The sequence below is a fragment of the Columba livia genome, chromosome Z (assembly GCF_036013475.1).
Source record: "Columba livia isolate bColLiv1 breed racing homer chromosome Z, bColLiv1.pat.W.v2, whole genome shotgun sequence".
Classification (NCBI taxonomy): Eukaryota; Metazoa; Chordata; class Aves; order Columbiformes; family Columbidae; genus Columba; species Columba livia.
Genome location: NC_088642.1, coordinates 11,718,438 through 11,742,088, shown reverse-complemented (window position 1 = coordinate 11,742,088; position 23,651 = coordinate 11,718,438). Strand labels below are relative to the sequence as shown.

The 23,651-nt window shown below is 43.7% G+C and overlaps 1 long non-coding RNA gene across 6 annotated transcripts; it reads right to left on the bottom strand.

Moving 5' to 3' along the window:
• Window positions 1–1,012: 1,012 nt before the first annotated feature.
• On the bottom strand, window positions 1,013–23,450 carry LOC110356699 (uncharacterized). 6 transcript variants are annotated; one of them, XR_010469204.1, is made up of 6 exons: window positions 23,087–23,449; window positions 21,630–21,764; window positions 18,500–18,541; window positions 6,760–15,195; window positions 4,040–4,454; window positions 1,013–2,138 (listed from the first exon to the last, which is right to left on the bottom strand). It is a non-coding gene; the product is annotated as an uncharacterized LOC110356699 (long non-coding RNA). The 6 variants fall into 6 exon arrangements; XR_010469208.1 differs by lacking the exon at window positions 18,500–18,541 and having other exon boundaries at window positions 6,760–15,192; XR_010469205.1 differs by lacking the exon at window positions 18,500–18,541 and having other exon boundaries at window positions 1,014–2,138.
• Between the last annotated feature and the right edge of the window lie 201 nt (window positions 23,451–23,651).

Below are 23,651 nucleotides of genomic sequence, written 5' to 3'. Positions count from 1 at the left end.
CAAGTTTATGATTGGATATTGAATTTTCCCACTGCGATATTGTAAGTAACAGATTGCAACAGATTAGCAAATGCTATTCCAGCTGCTGAGATATAAAGTGGACATTCATACTATAGGCAAATTGAGTGGAAATTTCAGCTAAATACAGATAAATTAGTGGGAAATATCATCCAAAGGATCGGGGTTTAGTGATATGAATTTCTCCAGCTGAAGCATCTCACCCTATCACAGAACCGCAGAATGTCAGGGATTGGAAGGGACCTTGAAAGCTCATCCAGTCCTAATCCCCCACCGGAGCAGGAACACCCAGATGAGTTTACACAGGAAGGTGTCCAGGCGGATTTTCAATGTCTGCAGAGTAGGAAACTCCACAACCCCCCTGGGCAGCCTGTTCCAGTGTCGGTCACCCTCACTGTGAAGAAGTTTCTTCTCATATTTCAATGGAACCTCCTGTGTTCCAGTTTGTACCCATTGCCCCTTGTCCTATCATTGGTTGTCACCCAGAAGAGCCTGGCTCCATCCTCCTGACACTCAGCCTTTACATATTTATAAAAATAAATGAGGTCACCTCTCAGACTCCTCTTCTCCAAGTTAAAGAGCCTCAGCCACCTCAGCCTTTCCTCATAAGGGAGATGCTCCACTCCCTTCATCATCTTCATTGCCCTGTGCTGGACTCTCTCCAGCAGTTCCCTGTCCTTCTGGAACTGAGGGGCCCAGAACTGGTCACAATATTCCAAATGTGGTCTCACCAGGGCAGAGTAGAGGGGGAGGAGAACCTCTCTGACCTACTAACCTCCCTCCCTCGTAATACACCCCAGGTACCATTGGCCTTCCTGGCCACAAGGGCACAGTGGTGGCTCATGGACATCCTGCTGCCCAGAAGGACCCCCAGGTCCCTTTCCCCTATCCCTGAAAACACTTTTAAACTTGAAACTAATTAGGGAGCTGTGAGCCACATGCCTCCTTACAGCAACTGCCCAATTTATGAAATAACACAGTCGCTAGAACCAGAAAGCAAAAGGAAATGTTAATTTGATTTCTGCCTCTTGCACAAAGCAACACTGATTCATTCATCCTTGTTCATACATTCCCCTTCTTTCCTTATAGTGGTTCCCTCAGGCACATGCAAGACTCACAGAGACTTGTAATGTTATTGTAACTACACACAGATGTGACCAGTTAGCAAAACAAAAGGGAAATTGCTGCAGTGAAATGGAGGGCCTCATCCTGAAAGCCTGAGTCATGCAAGATCTCTTACCACTGAACTCCTACGAGGTTATTAATCATCACAGTCTTCTTGTTTGGGCTGTGCTACAATACAAAACCTTAGAGTAACAGCAGGAATTCCGTCACTTCTTCCTTCTGAGGTGGGCAATTCCCACTCACAGCCTGTCCAGAAGAGCGTGGAAGGAAGCATCCGTGACTTGGATTTACAGCCCCTCCCTTGACTGTGAAATAAATAACTCAGGCTTGGATTTGTCATTGTGATAAGAACCAGTGACAGACTGCAATAGCCTTTTGTAAGCCAATGCTGAAGAGCAGAAGGTTGCAGTACCCTTTCTGGACGACAGGAGGGAAAGAGACGGGTGGACTGCAGGGAAAAGTGATGTCCTGTTGAAATAACTGTTATTACTGTAACCAGAAAAAGAAAACAAATAGAGTGATTCACCAGTTCTCTTGTCAATGACAGCGGGTGCATATGGACGCAGCTGTGTAGTCCTTTGTTTCTCAGGTACACAGTGCTATTTAAACCTATATGTTTTCTTCCGATGCTACAGATATCACTGCTGTGCTCATTCACAAATGGAAATCCAAAACACCCCTTCTCGCCTCTGTTCTGCTGCACTCCATAGCAACAGAGCATCCCTGCACTTGGCCAGCCTCGTCAGGGAGGTAAGTGGCAACCAACAGCTACACAAGCGTATGTATGGATCAAGGGTAGGATGGCAGTGAAATGGTCAAAAATCCTGACACGCCCGCAAGGCAGGTAACCAGGACACGCCGTCAGGTCAGCAGCAGTGGCCCTCGACCTGTGATGTTAACACTCCCAGAAGCAAAGTGCTGCTTGGTCCATGCTGAGGGGATTTCACACCCTCTGGTCCATTTTCTCCCAGCTGAGATCCACACTGGCATTTCACCTGTTGAAAGAGATGCAGCAGTCACATCTCAGTTCCACTCTCCAGTGACATCGTTTGATCCCTTTGGGTGTGTTATTTCTCAGGCCTCATTCCTCTCATCCTACAAACACCATCGTATAAAATCATGATGATCCCTTCATCCCCCCACATCAAATCTCCAAACAGGGGCACACACCAGGAATTCCTCTTTTCTCCCTCTTTGCCTTCAGGCTACTTATTTCTTCCTGCCATTGTCTTTAGGTTTTATACTCCCAGGGCAGCCCTTGCACCCTCTCCTTTATCCCCAGCTCCTGTTGCATTACTGCCCTCCAGACTTGCTCTGTTTTCCACTGCAATCAACACTCTCTTCCCTGTACACCCATGCTTCCCTACCTCACGCTTTCCTACAGCCCTCTCTGCTTCTCCCTGCATCCCGTGAAGTCTCTTTCCCCAAGGCTCTGCCTTTGTTTCCTCTTTCTCCTTCGACACTCTTTTCTCCTCCCCTGGTAGCCGCCTCTGCCCAAGGCAAAGGTTCAGGAGGCAAAGGCAGTGCGGGCACCCCACCATTCTCCCGCACAAACTGCAGGGTCTAGACCCTGGGAAAGACACAAGACAGATATGTTTGCCAGGCACCTAAAAACAAAGTTAATGCTACTGCCATAATCTCCACGCAGTCCCAGCACATAAGCTGTGTAAGGCTTTCAACACCATGGAAACCAATACCATTGTAAAAACAGGAAAGAAATGAAGACACAGGGTAAGACTGAGCTGTAGCACCTGCAGGGAGGTTAAGATTCCAGAGCCCAAACACAGGCAGGTTTTCCAGCATTTTTGACATAAAAGAGCACCCAAAATCCCATGCAAGGAGGGAGACCTGAGGGAAGACTGAGAGGGGCTCATGTTCTTCTCAGGCAGCAGCACCAGCCCACGCAGGATAACCCAGGGCATCCCAAACGCCATCAAGCTCCTGTGCTTAGCACTTGAAGCCCTCGATGGGTTTCCTCCTAAAGCATCTGCCTCTGGTTCAGCAATTTCTTTTTAAGTTTAACATCATGCCGCTCTTAAACACCTCACAGAAAAAATACAAACAACTGGTGCTGTACCAGGTGATCTCCAGAGCCTCCCCCAACCTCAGCCATTCTGTGATTCTGCCATTCAAAGTCCACTCGTGAAAAGGCTGAGTAGCTCATTTGCTCAAAGGTATGAGAGAGCAGGTTCCCGGATAAAATTCACACAGGTAAAATACTGACACGTGGCAGGAGTTCTCATATTTTTGAATAAAAGGCATCACATTTACAAAAGAAGGCCCCTTCACTTAAATAAAAGAAAATCAAGCCAAGCAAAATGAAACAGAACACAATTCTTAGTACTCCTCTGCATTTGTTCTTGCAAGTTATGGATTAATAGAGATCTGTTCTCAATGTCTGTAAAATTGGCCTGAAGAGGCCATTCACAAGGCTGAACAGTAACACTGTATTCTTGGACCTCATCCATCTGAGAAAGAATTGCCCTAAACTGCCAAAGGCAGCCCAGCCAAGTCTAGTCTAGCCATTATTTGCCTAAATTCCTGATCAGTTCTCATGTTCCCCGGACTCTACATAGGATGTGGAAATTGGGACCCAGTCAGGTACAGACTGATCAGCAAGAAATCATTCCTGAGCAAGGGACTCCTCCAGGAAAGCACTTCTTGTGACTACTCCCATGACTCGTCTTGTTATTGCACCGTAGTGAAATTGAGATTACCTGTGTTTCAGTGCTGGACTGATGTCTCAGGGATTACTGATAAAAAAAAGCTTTGCTTGGTAGAAAAATACTCTCTCCTGGTATGCCTGTTTAAGTGTTTCCACACAGATGGATGATAGGTGTGGAAGGAAATACACATCCCCAGTGTTCTTTCTGCACAAAGAGAAACAAAATGGTACCTTAAAGACAAGGGAAAACTTGTGCAGGTGCAGCTCCCACAGCACTTCTCAATCTGTATCCTCCTGGGTCAGACTGCATTTGGGGCTTCTCTATGTGGCCTGCTAGGAGTTGAACCGTCTGCACAGTCATTGTTTCCTTGTCTTGCGGAGAAAGCAATTTTAGATCAGATCCACGTCCCCAGAGTCGTGCTGAGGGTAGATGGCAAGTGCTGAACAGGAAGGGACAGAATATGGTTGCAGAAAGTCAGCAACGTCATTCTACTTGTCTGCCTACCCAGCAAGGCCTGCCACAGTGAAAAACTCTCTCACTCAGCAACATGGGTGCAGGATGGACACCTGACCTGAACTCTGCTCAGAGAAACTGGTGTCAACTTGCAGTCCACAGCACACGGCTGCACATCGATCTCCAAAGGTTCTGCAACGAAAAAGCAAAACAGAGTTGCCCTACTTGTATCAGAAGGAAGCAGTTCTGTGTAGAAGCGGGAAACTACCCACTTTTCCTTCCCACAGCTGAAGGCCAATTGTGTCTGGGATTTCAGTGCTCAGAGCGACTCTGTCTGGCTTGAGAGCACAGGATAGATGCTGCAGGCTGTACACACCAAAACTAGGGAATGGCCCTCTAAACATCCAGAATGGTTGCTCCTGCTCCCCAGAAACCAATTGTCACCCTGTGTGTTCCTCCCACAAAACATTCCTGACCTAGACGAGCGTTCAGGAGCAGAGCACATGAGGTTCTTCCTAAACAAATTGTAGGGGAGGGTCACGTAGTTCCAACAGAAGGACACAGGCTAGGGAGGAGGGCAACTGAATCTCAGTTCCTCTCCAGATAAGGATCATGAGAACACACTGTGAAATTCAGAAGCAATAAACGTGAAACCAGTGGAATGGAATACATCCACTGTGTTTGTCTACACAAGGCACCATTCGGCAGCAGAACTCTCCTAGGAACTGCAGAAAATTATTTCATGATAAAGAAAGTGTATCATAAAAACACATAAAAAATTTGCATGGACCATAAATCCCATCTTTCAGAGCACAAAGACAATATTGAATTGATAGGGGTGACAAAAACTTTCTCCAGGGTATTTTTTCACACAGTTGTACTCTACATGGGTTTTCACACCTCCTTCTGCAGTGTCTGGTCCAGGCCACTGAAGGAGACTGGCAAGGTGAACCATTGATTTTCTATACATCTGTATGAAGAAAGCATTTGACAAACTGGCTTAAGGAGAGAAGCCAGAGAGTGGTAGTCAATGGTGCGGAGTCTAGTTGGAGGCCAGTATCTAGTGCAGTGCCTCAGGGGTCAGTACTGGGGCCAGTATTATTCAATATATTCATTAACGATTTGAATGAGGGAATAGAGTGCACTATCAGCAAGTTTGCTGATGACACTAAGCTGGGAGGAGTGGCTGACACGCCAGAAGGCTGTGCTGCCATCCAGCGGGACCTGGACAGGCTGGAGAGTTGGACGGGGAATAACCTAATGAAATTTAACAAGGTTAAGTGTAGCGTCCTGCATCTGGGCAGGAACAACCTCAGGTTCCAGTATAGGTTGGGAAATTACATATTAGAGAGCAGTGTAGGGGAAAGGGACCTGGGGGTCCTGGTGGACAACAGGATGACCATGAGCCAGCACTGTGCCCTTGTGGCCAGGAAGGCCAATGGCATCCTGGGGTGTATTAGAAGGGGGGTGGTTAGTAGATCGAGAGAGGTTCCCCTTCCCCTCTACTTCGCCCTGGTGAGACCACATCTGGAATATTGTGTCCAGTTCTGGGCCCCTCAGTTCCAGAAGGACAGGGAACTGCTGGAGAGAGTCCAGCGTAGGGCAACAAAGATCATTAAGGGAGTGGAGCACCTCCCTTATGAAGAAAGGCTGAGGGAGCTGGGTCTCTTTAGTTTGGAGAAGAGGAGACTGAGGGGTGACATTATTAATGCTTATAAATATAGAAAGGATGAGTGCCACGAGGACGGAGCCAGGCTCTTCTCAGTGGCAAACAATGATAGGACAAGGGGTAATGGGATCAAGCTGGAACACAAGAGGTTCCACTTAAATTTGAGAAGAAACTTCTTCTCAGTAAGGGTGACAGACACTGGAACAGGCTGCCCAGGGGGAGTTGTGGAGTCTCCTTCTCTGCAGACATTCAAAACCCTCCTGGACATGTTCCTGTGCGACCTCACCTAGGCGTTCCTGCTCCAGCAGGGGGATTGGACTAGATGATCTTTTGAGGTCCCTTCCAATCCCAAACATACTGTGATACTGTGAAACTGGGGACCTGGTCTCAAGTCAGTTCAGGTCTTTGAATGTGCTAGCAGTGAGTTTGTCCAGCAACTGCACAAGGCCTCCCAGACCAAAGGCTGCGATTGCACAAGAAATTCTCATTCAAGATTGTGTTACGTTGGTTTTGCTGCTGCTAACAATCAAGCAGTCAGGCTAGTGCTGACATGGGTGTTTCTATTTACTACACCTCCAAGTGAAAGGCAGGCATCAGCAAACAGCTGTTTGGTCTTTTCCATTATGGCCTAGCTGTAGGCCACTTGGAAGCTAGACTTTTTCATAGTTTTTATTAAAACGTAGCCTCTAAAGTTGTATACAGTTGTAAAGTTGGGCATGGAAACTTCAGTATAGTCTATCACATTTTTTTTCATCTTCATCTTTCATCTTCCCTATGCCAAACCATCATGTCCCTCGCATTTTATCCATGACAGAGACACAGAATTACCCATCCCTGTCTTCTGAACCATCAGCCCTTCTTGTGGAACTGTTCCACTAGAGTGCATTATAACAGAAGAGATACCCTTTTCATTAATTAATAACTCAGGTACTTGATGCTTCACAGATGAAGCAGGAAAAAAAAAAAAAAAGAGGTATTTCAGTGACTATTATTGGCAATTAATCTTACATTGGTACTTTCACTTTCAATACATTAGCACTACAGTCAAAAAGATACCACACAAAACGTTGCTTACAGGAATCGCTCTTTGTAAGCTCAGTTACGTTATGTACCCGTGTTAAGGTCCTTCTATCTGGAGAAACTACGCCAGTGACACTGCCTCCATTAGATAATGCCTCTTTCATTTCTAGGAACTCCAGGGAAACATGCATGAACATGAAGGACTGATTTTTAACGAGCCATTTCTCGAAAGAGAAGTGCACAGGTCTTCCTGGACTGCGTGACTTCTTTGTCATTTCACAATATGCTGACTGGATTATGAATAGTTTGCATAGGAAAAGGGGCAGAACAGATGGCACACGAAAATTGGTATCATATCATACCGACATATGGATTTGGCTTCCCCCACCCCCAGCTCCCCAAGGATTTCTATCCATGGGAATGGACTCTGGATGAGAACCTTCAGAGGTCCTCACTGAAAAAACAAACTACTGGAGTAAGACATCCAACCTAAGCCAATGAAGAAGAAAGACATCGGGATCCCTGTCTCCTGAAATTACTGAAAGACTGATTTAATTCAGGTCCGTTCGCTGCTTCACAAGGAGGAAATCACTGTCTGGAACTCCCACCTGTGTGTTCACATTCTGCCCCCTCTAGCCAGGTATTGCCACCTGTCCATCCCAAACAGTGTTTTCTTTTGTGAACAGTCCATCTGAACAGAAAAAACAGCACAAGCCTGCCTAGAGTTTGACAAAGATTTGTTTGAGATAGGTGGTAATATCAACAGCCACGCTCTATTATTACCAGCAGCAAATTAGAGCTACCTTGTTTCACACGGCATTTAAGAGAATCTCTTGCTGATCTCACACTTTGCTTCACTTTGGTAAGGTGCCCCCATAGTGGTCTTACAGGCAGTTAGAAGATCCCTCACAACCACGGGCAAAGGGAACTCCCCCAGCCATTCACCCCATGTTTGACACTTACCTCCAAATCCAGTTTGTGGTTCACAAGCCCATTGGCTGATTCTTCTGGTTCACATGGTTGTTTGGGGGATTCCCTTTAAGTCTTTTCCTTTTTGGTCCAGCTCACAGGATCAGTCTCTGCACGTGACAGGATTTGCACCAGGGGCTTCCTGATGGCCTCCTGGGAGGGTCCATAGCCCTCGGGAACATGTCTGTGCCCACCACCCTTTTGGTGCCCCTCTGTCCTTTCCAAGTTCCCCCATTGGACACATAGTCCCTGTTCTGCAGCCTGGTAAAGTGCAGGACCTGACCTGGCCTACTCATTCCATCAGCTCTTATTAAAGAATGTTGAACCCATTTTATACCTTTGCTGTTAGGGCTACATATCTTTCTGTATCTTGATAAATGCATGTGTATTATCTATTATATTGTGTAGGGTAGTAGTAGCTGTATCATGTAGCACAGTGTATAATGTATCTTTGTATAAATAAATAAAATATACATTTATAAACATTTATACACTAATTCATAATTCTATATGTGTATATATAGTATACATCATTGTGGTGGGTTAGCCTTGGCCAGCCACCAGCTGTCCACTCTCTCACGCCTCCTCAACAGGGCAGTAGGGAAAAATAAGATAGGAAAGAACATGGGTTGAGGTAAGGACAGGAAGATCACAGACCAGTTACTGTCACAGGCAAAACAGACACAACTTGGGGAAAACTGATTTATTGCTAACTAAAAATAGAGTTAGATGGTGACAAACAAAATCTAAATCACATTCCCACCCAAACCCCTCCTTCCCAGGTTCAGCTTCATTGCTGACTCTTCTTCCTCCATCCCACCCTGAGCAGAGCAGGGGGATGGGGAATGGGGATTAGGGTCGGTCTATGACAGCTTCTCTCTGTTGCCCCTTTCTCCTCACACATTTTTCTGAATGGTGGTGATGATGTAGTTTTTTGGGGCCAGTTGAGACTGTGAAGATCAGTGCAACACTTGATAAACTCTATGAGGAGCAGTAGGTCAGAAAAAAAAATCTTGTCTACTCAAGACTTTTTTGCGTTTGCCAATAGTCACTGGAGATTGGAGTCAATGGATTCCAGAAAGAGTATTTATAAACAGATCACAGCCTTTCCCCATTACACTTTCCACAATTTCAACATTCAATACTGGTGCCATGGTCAAGGTGCTGTGACTTGGTTGCTGTTCCTTGCCTAGCAACCCCACCACCTTCCTTGTGCTCTGCAGTTCACCAAGTGCTGCCAAGTGCTTGAGCAAGGAAAAGCTGCAAGCAGAAACACAGAAAAACAGGAAAATTGCCTGTCTGTAGCAGCTGTGCATGTTCCTCTGTTCAACATCTCACTGAGTGACAGGAGATGCTCCAAAGTACATTGTACACAGTCAAATGGTGCCTGAAAACTGAAACTTACGGGAGGAACCTGACCAAGGGCTTGTGGGAGTGGCTGGTTGTATCTCTCAAGATCTCGAACTGGGCAGTTTCTGTTCTTATCAGGGAAAGCAACAAGTGAACTGTACGTGTCAAGACTGTTTTTACGCAGCTCAGACTCTTGTGGAGCTGATCTAGCTGTGCGTGTTGAGAGACCCATGTGTGTTTATGTCCAGCTGCTTTCTTGTTTCAGCGTTAAGAGTCCAGTTCAAGCCCCTGATTATTTCAGGGGGAATGTGTGAGTGGATTACACCACCTTCTACGATTTAAAGACTCACAGGCTACACAAAAGGCAGGGTCCAATCCTGTGATACATTCTGAAGCCTCAAAGACCTTATGGGAAGATAACAACACAGTGTAAATGGCCAAAACTCACAGGTCATTTTCTGAAGGGAGACTCTCCACCACCCTCTAAAGCTTCTAGACCAGGAGGCTACAGCGAAGAGGACACATCGTCCACACGGGATGTTGCCACATATATAGAAGGTACATACTCAGAATATTGTGTCAGGAAAAACATCCTTGGACTTAAAAGTATCTTCAGTATCTTTTGATGGTGAATAGATGGCAAAACAGCATCATCAACCCCTGCTTAGTTGAAGTAAATATATACAAACACAAATAAATAACAAATAAAGAATCCCCTGCTTTGCCTTTATTTAATAGTATACTCCCAACCCAGGTCACATATAGAGAGGGCTTCCTTGCAATCTCAGCACTGTGCTCTCAAGTATTTATTTTATTGGAAGAAGGAAGTAATTCTTGCCAAAGCCACAGCTGAGTCACTAGTGAAGATAAATCCTAAATTCAACTGGTTTTTTTTATCTTGCAATAGCTTAAAGGAACTCAATACAATAAGAAGAGGATGGTAGGCTTAAAACCAGAGTAAAGAGAGACATTATTTATTTAGAACACGTTAGTTAGGAACACCGTTCACAGTACATCATAACAAGGTGACTACATAATGGGGTGATCATAAAAGGGAGACTTAAAAAGGCAAAGACAAAGCGTAGACAACAGCCTAGTTGTGGAAACTCGTGGGTTTTCTCTTCTCATAAGCAAAGCTGTACAAATAAAGACTGTCTCATACTATTTCCGCACAGATAAAAGATGGATTTACTCAATCTGTACATTTTCTTTATTTTGTAAAAACATACAGATGCTTAGATTAACACTTCCATATAGTTTACAATGTTTAATTTAAATATAGCGTTATGTCTCATTGACTTGTTGATTTAAGGTGCAATTTATCAAAACCTACAGTAAATATTTTCTTATTTTCTTAATCAGTTCTCTTTGGCACGCTTCTGTTTTATTTAAATACAAAGTGTAGGTTGAATTGAGTACATAGCGCTGCAGGAACTTGAAGCTTTTTTGTTGTTAGCATGTGAGTGCAATTTCAGGTTTACCACAAGCTTATTTCCAAACAAAGAACTGTATATGAATTTCAGTTTCCTTTACATATAAAATGGCTAACAACTTCAATGTGCAAGGCAAAAAAATTTGTTACAGCAACTTCTCCCTTAAGAGAGTGATATTTGCACCATGGAAATCTTGTATAAAATGTTTTAGAAAATGGAGATTTCTTACGAGGAAGTTCCTGGTGCTTCTTACTCTATAGCAAGCCACCTGAACACATTGGTTTCTGGGTCCAGAAATGCTTCACAAGATACAGTTTAGCTGACATGCTGGCACTGTAGTAATGTTGCAGCTACAAACTCACATGTTCAACTGGCAAACTAAACCAAGGAGCAAGGAACTAACCAATCTGTGTAAAAAGTTTAGTGACAGTGGCTTCTTTCTAGAAAAAGGGATGCCTCCTATATTCTTGATATTACAGCCGTTTTTATTGCAAGGAGAGAAGATTTAGAATTTGCGCTGTGCATTGCTATGCAGTCCGTTTTCATCTTCGTGACCTCTGCCTACTTTTGGGCTAATAAATATTTGATTTGAGTCACAGGTGAACAACAACAAACAGTTATTTCTGCTTCTGAAGAAAATGTACCAGGAGGCTATCAAAGTGGACCTAAATTGGTGAAGTGTCACTTTACAAAAAGTCTTCAAATGCCAGAAGAGCAGGCTACTTATTTCTTCCTGCCATTGTCTTTAGGTTTTATAGTCCCAAGGCAGCTCTTGCACCCTCTCCTTTATCCCCAGCTCCTGTTGCATTACTGCCCTCCAGACTTGCTCTGTTTTCCACTGCAATCAACACTGTCTTCCCTGTACACCTCTTCTTCCTGCACTCCCTGCCAACTTCCCGTCAACTGGGACAGCCCCAGTCAGCCAGAACTGCTGATGGGAATGTGGCTTGGTGAGCACCTCCACCAGCTCCCTCAGCACCCTTGGGTGAATCCCATCTGGCCCCATATACTTGTGTGTGTCCAAGTGGTGCAGCAAGTTGCTAACCATTTCCCCTTGGATTATTTGGGCTTCATTCTGCTCCCTATCCCTGTCTCTGGCTCATGGGGCCGGATACCTAGAGAACAACTGGTCTGACTATTAAACAGTGAGGCAAAGAAGGCATTTAGTACCTCAGCCTTTCCCTCATCTTCTGTCACTGTTGCTCCCCATATCCACCAGCAGATGAAGATTCTCTAGAGCCTTTCCTTTGTTGCTGATGTATTTATAGAAGCATGTTTGTTTCCCTTTACAGTAGTAGCCAGGTTCAGCTCTAGTTGGCCTTTGGCCCTTCTAATTTTCTTCCTGCATAACTTCACGGCATCCTGGTAATCTTGAGTAGCCTGTCCCTTCTTCCAAAGTCATATATTCTCCTTTAATTCCCAAGTTCCAGCCAAAGCTCTCTCTTCAGCCAGGCTGGGCTTCTTACCCACCGGCTCATCTTTCGGCACACAGGGACAGCCTGCTCCTGAGCCTCTAAGATTTCCTTCTTGAAGAGCGACCAGCCTTCCTGGACTTCTTTGTCCTTTGGGACTGCCTCCCAAGGGACTCTGCCAACCAGCCTCACAAACAGGTCAAAGTCTGCCCTTTGGAAGTCCAAGGTAGCAGTTACACAGTATCACAGTATCACAGTATGTTTGGGATTGGAAGGGACCTCAAAAGATCATCTAGTCCAATCCCCCTGCCAGAGCAGGAACGCCTAGGTGAGGTCGCACAGGAACATGTCCAGGCGGGTTTTGAATGTCTGCAGAGAAGGAGACTCCACAACCTCCCTGGGCAGCCTGTTCCAGTGTCTGTCACCCTCACTGAGAAGAAGTTTTTTCTCAAATTTAAGCGGAACCTCTTGTGTTCCAGCTTGATCCCATTACCCCTTGTCCTGTCATTGTTTGCCACCGAGAAGAGCCTGGCTCCATCCTCATGGCACTCACCCTTTATATATTTATAAACATTAATGAGGTCCCCCCCTTAGTCTGCTCTTCTCCAAACTAAAGAGCCCCAGCTCCCTCAGCCTTTCTTCATAAGGGAGATGCTCCACTCCCTTAATCATCTTCGTTGCCCTATGCTGGACCCTCTCCAGCAGTTCCCTGTCCTTCTGGAACTGAGGGGCCCAGAATTGGACACAATATTCCAGATGTGGTCTTCTGCTGACAATCCTCCTTACTTCTCCAAGAACAGAAAATTCAATAATTTCACGATCACTATGTGAAAGACCATCTCCAACCAACACATTACCCACAAGTCCTTCTCTGTTGACAAACAACAGGTCCAGTGGGGCACCTTCCCTAGCTGTCTCACCAACCAGCTGTGTCAGGAAGTTGTCTTCCATACACTCCAGGAGCCTCCTAGACTGTTTCCTCTCTGCTGTGTTGTATTTCCAGCAGACATTTGGTAGGCTGAAGTTCCCCAGGAGAACAAGGGCTAGCGATTGGGATACCTCACGCGGCTACCAGCAGAATATTTCACCTGCCTCTTTATCCTGGTAGGGTGGTCTGTAACACACGTTCACCAGGATTATCTGTCTTGCTGGCTTTCCCCGATTCTTACCCACAAACACTCATCAAGCTATCATTTCCCTTGTCAAGCTCCAGACAATCAAAACACTCCCTAACATACAGGGGTACCCCACCTCCTCTCCTTCCTCGCCTGTCCCTTCTGAAGAGTTTATAGCCATCCAATGCCGCACTCCAGCTGTGGGAGTCATCTACTGATGGCAATTACATGCTAGTTTTTCTGCTGCACGATGGCTTCCAGCTTATGCTGTTTGTTGCCCATGCTCCAAGCATTTGTATAGATGCATTTGCATAGAAGCATAGATGCATTTGTATAGCTGCAGTCCAGCTGGGCTACTGATCCTGCCACCTTTTCGCAGCAAGAAGCCCCAGTTCCTTTGTGATCATTTTCAGGTGCTTCTGTGGTTTCTAACACACCTATAACCATTGTGTCTTTGTTACCACATGACTCTCCATCCCCTGCCTCTACTGAGACAGCTGACTGAATGCGCTCGGTAGCACCCCATCCCCCAAATGCTCACATGCCATGATTGGGTTTGCCTCTGCCACATCTGGTTTTCTCCCCTTCCCCCTTCAAATCTAGTTTAAAGCCCTTCTTATGAGCTCTGCTAACTCCTGTCCAAGGATCCTTTACTGTCTTTGAGACAGGTGTGTTCCATTTGTTGCCAGCAGGCCAGGTGTCATGTAAACCAACCTATGACCTAAAAACCTGAAATTCTGCTCATGGCATTCAGGACATTCTATGATTCTATGACACTAGTCCCGCAGCCAGGTATTGATCTGGTGGGTCTTCAATATCTTTCTCATTGTACCCTGCAACTGGAGGAAAACACTACTTGTGCTCCTGATCCCTTAACCTGTCATCCTAAGGCCCTGAAGTCCCTCTTGACTGCCTTTGGATTTCCTACTGTAGTCTCATCACTGCCTACCTATCATACAATGCAATATTTGGTTAACCAGACCATATATTTCTAAATTCCTGTTCTAAACGTATAGAAAGTATTCTTGTATTGAGGAGAGCTTTCTAACAGTTAGTTACTTTTTGTGAAATCTAGTATTTTCTATACCTGCAATTTATGCACAAACCCCCAGATTATCATGTGAAAGAATGGCATTCCTAGTTTGTAGAGTAATTACAAGAACTTTCTGAATGAATCAATGCAAAATTGAGTCTGCAGGGAGGATGCTACTCTTTGTTCAAAGCTATTCTAAGCTGCTATGGACTCATCAATAAAATCAAAGTCTGTTTTATTGCTTCTTTTGCATAATCCAATCCATAATGCAGTGAAACAGATGAAAATGTAATCATTTGAGGCTGCTACTGCTGCTTAAGGAAACAATGATCCCTGGCAAGAACAGGCACTGGAAAGATTTACAAATATACGAAAATGAAAGTCCCCCAAGAGATGAGTGAGAACGGGCAGAGTGAAAAAACAAGACCTGAGAGAAAGAAAATGGACAGAAAGCCGACATCCTCAAAGGCAATTGGTACAAAGAAACTTGAAAAATCTTCTAAGTGCCTGGCCCTTTCACATACTCTGTGGGTGGAAACACGTAACTGAACATAAAATTTTGTTATTAAGGCTTCTAACCTGCCTGTGTGGAGAGTTTATTCTTATTGTCTGACTAACAGATTTGCTAGGAAAGCACCTACCCAATGCATTCTCTGAGGCACTTCCATATTCAAAAGAGCATGAGCATCCCCCTCTGCTCAAGAGGACCAAAAGGACAGTCAAACTCCAGTCCTCACAAAGTTGCTCCTAAGTGTGTGAATTCCTTCCTTGTCAAACACATAGGATAAGTACCAGTTTTAGGCAACTCACTGGGAAATGAGTAGTTTTCATCAGCAATTCTCTGCTCACAGCAGGATATGCAGAAGTCAGCTTCTGCTCTGGGAACAGAAAGTCTTGTGCATTCTCTTCATAAAATGCAAAGTCACCCCCTACTGAAAGAACAAAAAAAACATTCACAAATAAATAGCTGTCAGGGTTGTTACATGGAATTTTTATTAATAGGTGTGCAATGAAAACTCTATAAATTATTAATGTCCTTGACAGAATGCTGCATCTCTCATGCATAAAGATGCTGTCAGTAATAGACAGTGGTTGGACACTAGTGGTACAGGAATGGCACACATTCTGCATGATTTAGAACTATCTGACACTGGAAATGTTTAAGACAGATGTCCCTTTTTAGTATATTGTCCTCCTCTGTGTCAGGGAACCTTTCAGCTTGAATTCTTGAAGGCCACGGCAAACAACACAGAAAAACAGCAAACCCAAACCATTTGATTCTGTATTTGTGTATAACAAATAACACAGCAACATCAGATTTTTTTTCCTGACTGACTGAGAGAGTAACTGCTTCTCCAGCAAATGGCTCACTCACTTTATTTCCAGTGCTTTGACTATGGGGCACCTGATTATTTTGTCTTCTGAACATGAAATGAAGTGCCAAAAGGGAGGAAAAATATTTACATTTTTATTAGTTTTGAAAGACTTGGCTTAGTAGAGCAGCACTGAAGTTTGATGTGTCATTAACTTTCCAACTGTGACAAGTGCCCTGAAATATTTTGGGGGTGAAGATGACTGCAAGGCTTGAAGGCGGACTACCTAGTTACAGTGCTGACAATGTCCAAAGCTATGACAGAGGATGTATACATAATACATGTGTTTATACACAGCATTCTAAATATGGTCCAGCTGATTTCTCAGCACTTTCAGTATGACCAGGAGCAATCTCACTGGGCAAACAATCATTCTAAACAGCTGCCTGCATGAATAAAATAAAAAAGGTTGACATGCGATTACAAAATTTCAATGCTTGTTCAGCAAACACGTCATCATAAAAAGGTGTTGAAAGACAGTCACTATTACTTTTGAAATGTATTCCCTCCAGAGAGCCAGCATGTAGTAAACAAACATCAGGTCATTTGGCCATCCCACCGCACAGGATGAGATCACTGTCCTGCTAACTCAGAGCGTTAAGTATCCACATGTTACAAGCAAAAAGCAGGTAAGAATCCCTCAGGGATGAGGCACAACATACAGCAAGTGAAAGCTTTGGCTTTAATGAAAGTGTGGTGTTACCACAGTGGGAGCCCTGGTATACCAATGCTAATCGAACAGGGAGCTGATGCAGCGGAACCCTGCTTGAGAGTGAAGCTCAATGGAAAGCACCAGAGGGGTGGATAATAAAACTTTCACTGATTAACATATCACACATATCATGCAATGTCCCGTTTTGCTCACGAGCAAACTTGCTGTAATGCAGGTGCTGTTGTCCGAATTCTGAGTTCTGAAGCTGGCCATCACACTGGTGCCTATGCAAAGATGGGTGCAGATGAGGAGGAAAGTGAACTATCCTGGGTTACCATCACAACAACACAAAATGTGCTTGGGACTCTATATAAGATGCGAAGAAGCAAACCATCTCAGGTTACCAAGACAAAGTGCTTCGGACTCTACATACGCGGATAGGGGACACAAACTATTCCGTGTTACTGTAACGAAATCTTCTCACACTCTGCACCACACTGGTCTCTAGTTCTTCTCTTCCTTCAGAACTTCCTTAACTGTGTTCTGAGTAGATGAAGAATCAGTCAGCACTGCTGTGTATAGCACATTCAGAGATAAGAGATATTTTCATAAGCTCCCACCAGCTTCCCACAATGGATACTATGCTATAAAAGCCACTACTGCCTTTACTTGGTTAGGTTCTGTCTTTACAGGGGCACTTTACAGGGACACAGGCACACTTCTAATCAGACTAAAACCAAACCCTGCAATTTGGTGATTTCTAGAAAAAACAATGGCACAAGGAAGAAAATTTTCAGAAAAAGTTAATAATGAGAGTAACATTTTGATCTTATTCTAAGTTTAATCTTTTCTAGTCACGCTGCTTGCAAGGACTGTTTCTAATGGATCTCAGCTTTACAATCACCAGGAAAAAAACTCTTTGTGAGCTTTTGACTCTACAAAAAGAAAGCAAATAGTCACTTTTGCCATACGAGGTCTGGCTTCTGGTGTGATAAGGACATAGGCAGGCACTGCTTCCTCTCACAAGGCATACACTTCGCTTTTCTGAATATTTTTTTAATTCAGGCAGTTGAAAGAGGAAAACATCTACCGCTGTCTAAAAAGCAAGCAAAATCTCTAAACTGCATATTTCTGCAGAGTCGTGAAAGGCATGTAGGTACGATACAGAATAAAGAACAGGTATTCTAAAGGGCCAGAATATGCTGAAGAGACTATTATTCTTCAACACTTTTGAAAACAGTCTCGTGCCTCTTAAGGTTATCACTGAGTAGTCTTCTCTGTCCTAACACGCACAGCGAAAATCTGCTCTGTCCAGGGGACAAGCAAGCATTATATACCACACCTAGATATTAAAACATGACAGCATGACATCCTCAAACCTTGCATGAAAGTAATCATACGAGAAGATGAGCTGTCTCTGGACTAACACAGATCAGATTTTTTTTTGCCTTGTTTAGGCTTTTATGTAGGGGTAACAACAGATTGATTTGAGTCTTTCCATCTCCTTTTTCCACTATCAATGAATGTTTTTGGACCTACAATGACATCCCAAATAACCCTTTATTAAATCAGCAACCCTTACCAGTAAAAAGCAAAGAAGAAAGGGAAAAGTTAATATCTGAAGCTAAACATTTTGAAAAGTTAATATAAAATGTACAAGCAAACTTTTTTTACACAGAGAACATGAATTATATTTAAAATTTGCCATAATAGAACAATAAGCATTTTTAACAAATTGCCTGCAGTTTTATAATACATACAAATGCTCAACAGTCAGTGACCTTTAACAACAGCACTCATCTGCCACCCAGTGTCCATTTGCCTTTTTTCCTGTCTTATAAAACACACAATAAGGAGTCTGCAGAAGACCAACAGTACTATTTGCCAAGATGAACTCTACATTTTTATTTGTGTTCGATTGGAATGCTACTAGCAAACTAGACTACTACTAGAAACAGGAAAATCAGGGTAAAGAAACTAAAGCAATATGAGCAATCCTAACAAATTATTCAATGAGTTTAGTCAGAAGAGGGATTTTTTTTCCACAAGTGTGTACCCAAGAATAAATGAGAAGTGGTGGAATAGAAGGAAGTAGTGTTGGAGGAGGTCCTAAAATTTATAAGAGAGAGAAAACTGGGGGGCATGGCACCAACTACTGTCCTTTCCCATCTCAAATTAACTAACGTGGAAAAACATCTACTTGCCTCTTACCTGAAGACACAAGCTGAGTTAATTCAAACTTTATTACATTACCTGGAAGATGAAAAATAAATTATATCAGTGTGGCTGAATAATTAGAATAGTTTTACTGTTCGCTCCTAAAACTAACTTTACAGGAAGGGATGGAGGAAGAATAGCAAATAAAAGAAGAGTGGACAAAAGACAGAGGAGAAAGAAGATAGATGTAGAGCTAGTCCATTATAACTGACAATATTCTACTTTGGTTCCTGGAGTATTTATTCTAATATTACTAATATTAGAATAAAGACACACAAGAAAGCAGTAATGGCACAAGGTAACTCTCTGTGGTTGACACCTGGTGGACTTATAGGACAACGGGACAGTCATTGGCTTCTGGCTTGACCTTCTATTGACCTTACAGGAGTGGCTTGGTCCAGAAGGACAAAAACTTGCCACCCAGCAAGGACAAAGGAAAGCTAACTGAATAAAAGCTAAGGGAGGAAAACTTTTTAAATTAATAAAACACCTGCTCCTCTAGGTATGACTGCAAAGTCTGACCCAAGGTTACTTGCAGTGATGAAACAGAATGTAGACAGACCATTGTTAAACCTATTTTGTTTTCTCTCCCCCTGTAAAAACAATAAATAAGATTTGGGCTTGTAAAAGACTGCCTAGTTATTAAGCTCATGATTTGTCACAGACTACAAAATAAAGAATCACTGACAGAAAAAATTAAAAGCAGAACAGTTTGGTTAGTCTTGTGTTACACTAGGTGTCAGAACACAGCCTGGCCTAAGAATGGAAAAATCATGTAATTCATTCAAGGGACAGTTGTGGAGCCTGACACCCAAATGGGTCAATTCAGAGCAACACGTAATGGGAATGATGTGTACCAGACCACGCACTTCAGAAAGACAGCCAGACAAGCAGACAGACTGACAATGTGGATACATGGGCCCACTTTGTCATTTTTAGTTATTCAATTATTCAAGCACTTAAAAAACATACTTACTTTCAAACATTACAGTTACTGCAGCAAGATGTATGGCACTTTAAAAAATCTTCAGGAAAACAATAAGAAGTAAACTAATCCATTATAACACTAATTAATTTAACAATCTAGCATTCATGGGAAGATTTCAATATCTATACAAAATAATTCCCCTATTATTTGTCAAGCTGCTACTAAGCAAAATCAAACTTAACTAATACTATACATCTATGTTTGTTTATTTTAAGATGCCATTTACATTTTTTTAAGTTCTACAGTTTTTGGGGAAAATACTTTAGAGCTGAAATTGCATATTTACCCATGTCTGCATCAACTTCAGAACAGTCTGTATTTGTAGGAAAAATGGTCATGTTTACAGTACCATAAGTGCGGCTGTGTGAACTATAAAATAGCAGGACCACAAGTACAATTAATATATTTACGTTTGGAAAACACTTGAGATCTTGGCCAATCCTACAGGACACACCCCAAAAGAAAAAATTAAAAGCCCTAACTGCAAGCACCTTGATGCACAGGTAATCTTCCACAGGGATTACAGACAAATGAGAAGGTGTGAGGAAGTTTTCCTGTATGTTTCTATGTATTATGTAAAGATTGTCTGAATATCTTATGAAAACACAATGTATTAAGATACATATATCAATTTGATACATCTATCAAATGTCTTTTAAGGGAAAAAAATCAAATGCATTTGCCTGTATTTAGCTCCTATCTGTTTTAGTTACAATGAATTATGTCTTATTCAAAGAAACTCTTCTTAGGCCTTGGAGTAAAATTCTGACCCCTTTGAAATATATGGAAACTTTACTACTGATTTTATTTGGGCATTCATGCCAGACATTCTGTCTATCTAAAGAAGCTGCCCTCAGCTGCATCCCACTTATTTTATCAGTATTTGCTGTTTTTTTCATTTCTCTTGAATGTGCCAATATCTTTCTTCAAACAACACCAGTGTTTTCAGACACTGTTTTAGCAATAGTCTTTTTCGAGAAGGCTGTGCAAAATCATGTTTTTCCTAAGAAAAAGTATTGCTTTGTGCTAGTTAACACCTACTCATTAAGGTCATAGGCACAAACCTGCATAACTGTCAGGTGAAACAAATGGTTAACCTATCTAACAATATCTACTTCATGATAATTACTTTGATGCTCTTCTTATAACTAGGTAAACGTAAGAGAAACTACTCTTCTACAGAAGTGGGCATTTATTGCAGAGACTGAAGAGTCATGTGTTCAGAGCTGTGTTCACCTTGAGACAGGGTAAGTGCCTTAATGAAAATCATGCTTCGTAGCTTGCAGATGTATTAACTACGTAGCTTTTCACTTGTGTCAGCAATAACCCTGAGGGAAAGGGAAAGTAATCAAGTCCTCAAGGAAAGGCCTTTGGTGAGCCAGATGCAAAGAATTTTAGAGAAACAGACAGGTGGAGAGTGTGGTTTAAAAAGGATTGGAGAAGAGTCTGAAAGAAACAGATAAGAATGATACTGTTCTTCTAAACTTTGTCTATTCCTGTTTTGAAATGGCATCAGCATGGTTTTGCTTGTCAATAGACATTCTGCCTTAACTCCATTTTTTAAAAAACAGTTTTCAAACACAAAATAGCATTCACCAGAACCATAACCAAAGAGCACAGAGTCCAGGAAAACCACGCTGAATACTCCTGTCCTCACTAGTTCCAGGTGTTAGTGTGCCATGTAAAATGACAGTAAACCCATTTGTCTATCATTTATTTGGATCTTCATTTACATCACATCTGCTGTAATGACAAAAACCTTGAACACATGACAGCCACGTTAGAACTGATGTATCACATTCCTTCCAGAACAATCATATCTGAAATGGAATACATTAAATTATCCTCATGTACACTGTTGCCATTACTGAGATTAGGTAAGAACTGTCCATGTGAGAGATGACCTCTCATAACAACTGCTGTCAAAGCTCCAGACCATAAAATCCTAAAGAAATGTTAAAATCTATTCCATTCCAGGAATGGGCCTAACACTTCATCTTATTATGTTGAAATGTATGTGAGACAAGAATAACCTATCAGTTACAAAGAAAAATAAGTTTCTGCATTAATTACAGCTTCTACAAGACTTGAGACATCAGACTTTCTAGCCCAAGGCATCTAACAAGTGAAAATCACCTTTTCAATGCACATTTTCTCATGAAAGAAGAGAGGGAAAACAGGAGGAAGGCAGTCTGTCTCTTCGTGTTGTTCCAAGATGTGAGCACTGAGAAAAACGTGTTTCTCAGGCAGAAACACACCAGGACATCTAACCTAAGGAAAGAAAAAATAGGTTAATGCGAGACTCCTTAGTCCGGTCTTACACGTGTCAGTCCACGCTCGTGGGACCCTATCTCAGAAGGCCCTTAGCCTCCCTACTGACAACCTAAAATGGGTGCAAGATCAGGATCTCTCATCACGAGCTCTCTCATTTTGTATTTCAGACTTCTCCTTTTTATCATCTCATGTAACAGAGACAGATGTCATACCCTTAGTATTACAAAAAAGAGAAACATTTGATATGTACAAAGAAATCAATGACTGAAACCCACCACTTTTTTCTTATATCTGAAGACAACACCTGTTATGAACAATGTACTAGTATTACCCATTTGCACAAGAGTAGTAATCATTTTCATTAAACAAACATCAGAGAGCAAGAAAAACATCACCTTTAAACTACCCTTTTCCTTGTGTACTCCTTCTAGCAAACTTTACACCTGTGACCCAAAAGAACCTGCCAGTGCCTCCGGTTTGGAGGAAGAGCTAAATAATCCATGGATGAGAAAATACAGCTAAAAGCAGCGTACATATTAATCTCCACAGGGGTTATTATCACTGCAAAGGTAGAGTCTCATTTTTCATTAACTTCCATTTACAGACGAGAACCAAGCTGTTAAAGATCAGAGAGATTTTTAGAACTGAAGGTGCATTCACAGATGTACATACACAGATCACAGAATGTCAGGGATTGGAAGGGCCCTCAAAAGCTCATCCAGTCCAATCCCCCTGCCAGAGCAGGAACACCCAGATGAGGTTACACAGGAAGGTGCCCAGACGGGTTTGAATGTCTCCAGAGAAGGAGACTCCACAACCTCCCTGGGCAGCCTGTTCCAGGGCTCTGTCACCCTTACTGAGAAGAAGTTTCTTCTCAAATTTATGTGGAACCTCTTGTGGTCCCACTGCCCCTTGTCCTACCATTGGTTGTCACCGAGAAGAGCCTGGCTCCATCCTAGTGACACTCACCCTCTATATATTTATAAACATTAATAAGGTCACCCCTCAGTCTCCTCGAAGCTAAAGAGACCCAGCTCCCTCAGCCTTTCCTCACACGGGAGATGCTCCACTCCCTTTATCATCTTTGTTGCCCTGCGCTGGACTCTCTCCAGCAGTTCCCTGTCCTTCTTGAACTGAGGGGCCCAGAACTGGACACAATATTCCAGATGTGGTCTCAGCACGGCAGAGTAGAGGGGAAGGAGAACCTCTCTGACCTACTGACCACCCCCCTTCTAATACACCCCAGGATGCCATTGGCCCTCCTGGCCACAAGGGCACAGTGCTGGCTCATGATCATCCTGCTGTCCACAGATACTCACACACAGTGTACCTACACACATGTGCTCACACATCTCCTCATGTATGTGTGATATTGTATGGTGCGGCAGCTCAATCTCCCGGAATAATCGCCGTGACAAGTTGCTATCCCCCCGCCGCTTGTCTGGGCTTCCCAGCCGCCCCGCTCTGCCCGCAGCCTCGCCTGTGCCTGGGCCTGCAGCTCGGCGGTCCCCTCCGGCGGCCCCCGGGCGGCGGCGCCGGACCGAGCGGATCCACGGCCCGGCCCGCGTTGCCATCGCGACCGCGGCGCCCGGCCCCGGCTCCGGCCCCGCCCCTCGGGCGGCGGCGCTCGTGGTGCCCGCGCGCCCGGCAGCGCCCCTCGCGGCAGCGCGTGGCAGGGCTGTGCGCGCGTCACCTTTCTTTCTCTCTTCCGTGTATTTCATACGGAGATACATACACAGACGCGAGCGGTGCCCGAGCGCCCTGCGGCAGCCTCCAGGGAGGTGGCCGGCCCTCCGCCGGCACGGAGGAGGCGCCACACGCGGCACTCCGCGCAGCGCCGGCGGGAGCGCCTCGCTGCCACAACCGACAGCCCCCGCGCGCTGC